Source organism: Peromyscus leucopus, chromosome 1 (genome assembly GCF_004664715.2).
Source record: "Peromyscus leucopus breed LL Stock chromosome 1, UCI_PerLeu_2.1, whole genome shotgun sequence".
Lineage (NCBI taxonomy): Eukaryota > Metazoa > Chordata > Mammalia > Rodentia > Cricetidae > Peromyscus > Peromyscus leucopus.
The window spans coordinates 63428245-63432409 of record NC_051063.1 but is presented as its reverse complement, the minus strand read 5'-3'; positions in this window follow the sequence as shown (position 1 = coordinate 63432409).

Genomic DNA, 4165 nt, shown 5'->3' with positions numbered 1-4165 from the left:
CGCAGCCTCTGGCTGCCTGCTCTGCCCCATGCTCCCAGGGACCTCATGGGGGAGGGACTGCTCCAGCCGTTTGGAGTTCTCACTGGGCTTCGAGGGCCGGGGACACAGCTCTCCAGGGGCAGGCATAGCTGCTCAGGACATGTCCCCTGCCTGCCACATTGTCTCTCACGGGGTGGGGCTGGTGATCACTGAAGAATGACTATGGGAGACGACTGAAGCTAGCTTTACAGTTACAGCCATTGGGAATGCAATGACAAACCACCTGCCTTCTGACAAGTTCAGTTGTCCCACAAATGCAAACGCGCAAGTCTTGTCTCAGTCTGCTCAGGCAGCATGTTGTTTCTTGGGGTTTTTGAGACAGGGTTTTGCTGCATAGTTCAGAGTGGCACAGAACTCCATATACAGCCCAGGCTGGCCTCAAATTCTTGCCAGTCTTCCTGCTTCAGCCTCCCCGTTTCTGGGATTACAGGTTTGTGCTACTATGCCTGACTAAAAAAATCTTTTAAAAAATATTTAATTTTTTTTCTTTTTAAGTATATGAGTGCAAGTGCCCATGGAGTCCAGAAGAGGGCATCAGATCCCCTGGAGCTAGAGTTAGAGGTTGTTTGTTTTTCTTTCTTTCTTTCTTTTTTTTTTCCCCAGAGCTGAGGACCAAACCCAAGGCCTTGCAAGCGCTCTACCACTGAGCTAAATCCTCAACCCCCGAGTTAGAGGTTGTTAGCTCCCATCTCTCCAGCCCCATGTACTACTCCCCGACCCCTTTACTTTTTTTTTTCCGAGACAGGGTTTCTCTGTGTAGCTTTGGACCCTGTCCTGGAACAACTCGCTCTGAAGACCAGGCTATCCTGAAACTCAGAGCTCCGCCTGACTGCCTCCCAAATGCTGGGATTAAAACTCCCCACTTTCTTACTGCTATAGTGATCAAGGCAGTACAGATGTCTCTGACAAACTGATTGAGTTTGTTTTGTGTGTGCATCTGATAGTGCAATTCCTGGGTCATACCATAGCTCCATCTGTTTTGGTTTGATTTGATTTTTGGGTTTTTTGTTTGTTTGGTTGGTTTTGTTTTCTTTTTTCTTTTTTATTATTATTAAGAGATTTTGATTCATTTTATATACCAACCACAGATTCCCCTCACCTCCCTCTTCTCGCCCCCAGCCTCCCCCCCCCATTCCCACCTCCTCCAAGGCAAGGTCTCCCATGGGGAGTCAGCAGAGCCTGGCACACTCAGCTGAGGCAGGTCCAGGCCCCTCTGCCCTGCAACAAGGCTGTGCAAAGTGTCCCACCATAGGCACCAGGCTCCAAAAACTGGCTCATGTACCAGGGACGGGTCCCGATCCCACAGCCTGGGGGCCCCCTAAACAGTTCAAGCTAAACAACTGTCTCACCTATCCAGAGGGCCTGATCCAGTACCATGGGGGCTCCTCAGCTATTGGTCCACAGTTCATGTGTTTCCACTAGTTTGGCTGGCTGTCTCTGTACATTTTCCCATCATGATCTCGATGTCTCTTGCTTATAAAATCCCTCCTCTCTCAGGCCGGGCGGTGGTGGCGCACGCCTTTAATCCCAGCACTCGGGAGGCAGAGCCAGGTGGATCTTTGTGAGTTCGAGGCCAGCCTGGGCTACCAAGTGAGTTCCAGGAAAGGCGCAAAGCTACACAGAGAAACCCTGTCTCGAAAAACCAAAAAAAAAAAATCCCTCCTCTCTCATCAATTGGATTCTTGGAGCTCGGCTTGGCGCCCAGCTCTATATCTGCTTCCATCAGTCACTGGATGAGGGCTCTATGATGACAGTTAGGATATTCAGCCATCTGATCACCAGAGTAGGCCAGTTCAGGCACCCTCTCGACTATTGCCAGTAGTCTATGGTGGGGTCATCCTTGTGGATTCCTGGAAACTTCTCTAGCACCCTATTTCTCCCTATTCCCATGATGTCTTCTCAATCATACCACAAGGACACATGGTCAGCTATGTTCATAGCAGCATTATTCATAATAGCCAGAACCTGGAAACAACCTAGATGCCTGTCAACTGAAGACTGGATTAAGAAAATGCGGTACAGCGGCGGTGGTGGCACACGCCTTTAATCCCAGCACTTGGGAGGCAGAGGCAGGCCGATCTCTGTGAGTTCGAGGCCAGCCTGGTCTACAGAGTGAGTTCCAGGAAAGGTGCAAAGCTACACAGAGAAACCCTGTCTCAAAAAAACAAAAAAAAAAAAGAAAGAAAAAAAAAATGTGGTGCATATACACAGTGGAGTACTACTCAGCAGAGAAAAACAATGACAGCATGAAATTTGCAGGCAAATGGATGGAACGAGAAAATATCCTAAATGAGGTAACCCAGACTTGGAAGGACAAACATAGTATGATTTTTTGTGTTTTTTTTTTTTTTTTTTTTTTGAGACAGGGTTTCTTTTTGTAGCCCTGGCTGTCCTGGAACTTGCTCTGTGGACCAGGCTGGCCTCAAATTCAGAGCTCTGCCTACCTCTGCCTCCAGAGTGCTGGGATTAAAGGTGTGTATCACCACTACCTAGCAAGATTTTTTGAGAGCTTTATGAGTATGGAGAGTGTTTTGTCTGCACATATGTATGTGTGTACCACATAAGTGCCTGAGGCCAGAAGACAGCATTGGATCCTCTGAAACTATAGTTAAGAGATGGTTGAGAGCCAGCTTAGGAATGCTGGGAACTGAACCCCAGTCCAAGCAACATGTGCTCTTAATCTGAGGGCCACTCTGCAACACTGTACACTGTCTCTCATCCTGTCGGCCATTTTCAGTGAGGTAAGGTGACATCTTACTGGTTGGTTGTGTGTTTGTTTGCTTTTTGGTTTTGTTCTGAGACAGGGTTTCTCTGTGTAGCTTTGCACCTTTCCTGGAACTCACTCTGTAGACCAGGCTGGCCTTGAACTCAAAGAGATCCGCCTGCCCCTGCCTCCCAAGTGCTGGGATTAAAGGCGTGTGTCACCACTGCCAGGCATCTTACTGGTTTTGGTTTGCATTTCCCAGGTGACCAATGATAATGGACACTATGCTTTTTTGTTTGTTTGTTTGTTTGTTTGTTTGTTTGTTTGAGACAGAGTTTCTGTATAGTTTTGGAGCCTGTTCTGGAACTCACTCACTCTGCAGACCCGGCTGGCCTTGAACTCACAGAGATCTGCCTGCCTCTGCCTCCTCAATGCTGTGATTAAAGGCGTGCACCACCACTGCTTGGGCTTCGATCGATATTCTTGATGTTAATCCTTGGGTTATAGTTGGAACACATGCCACTGGTACACACAAGTAAGTGTAATTTTAGCTGGTCATGGCAACACATTCAGGATGCAGGAGGTTGATCTCTTAAGAGGCCAACCAGGGCCACATAGAGAACCTAGCTTTAAAAAAGAGAAATTAATTTGGGCACTGGAGATGACTTGACAGTTAAGAGCATTTGCTTTTGCAGAGGACCCAAGTTCCAGTTCCAGCACCCACATGGCTTTAACTCAGTTCCAGAGGATCAGACACTCTTCTAGCTTCCTTAGGCAAGCACATGGTACACAGACATACATACTGGCAAAACATCCATACACATAAAACAAAAATACATTTGCCACTCAGAGACACACTTTTAATCCCTGCATTTGGGAGGCAAAAGCAGGCAGATCCATGTGGATTCAAGGCCAGCCTGGTATATTTAACAACTCTGAAGTCACCTAATACATAGTGAGACCCTGTCTAAAAAAAAAAAAAAAAAAAAAAAAAAAAAAAAAAGCAAAAATAAATGAATAAATAATAATTTTAAGTAATTTATTTGTATTTTTTGTACATTGATGTTTTGCTTGCATGTATGTTTATGTGAGGGTGTTGGATCCCCTGGAACAGAGAGGTTAAAGTTGCAAGCTGCCATATTGGTGCTGGGAATTGAACCCAGGTCCTCTGGAACAGTAGCCAGTGCTCTTAAGCACTGAGCTAAATTTTAGCCGGGTGTTGGTGGAGCACACCTTTTAATCCCAGCACTCAGGAGGCAGAGGCAGGAGGATCTCTGAGTTTAAGACCAGCCTGGTTTACAAAGCAAATTCCAGGATAGTTAGGGCTACACGGAAGGACCCTGTCTCAAAAAAAAAAAAAAAAAAAAAAAAAAAAAAAAAAAAAAAAAAAACGAAAAGAAAGAAAGGAAAAGAAAAGAAAAA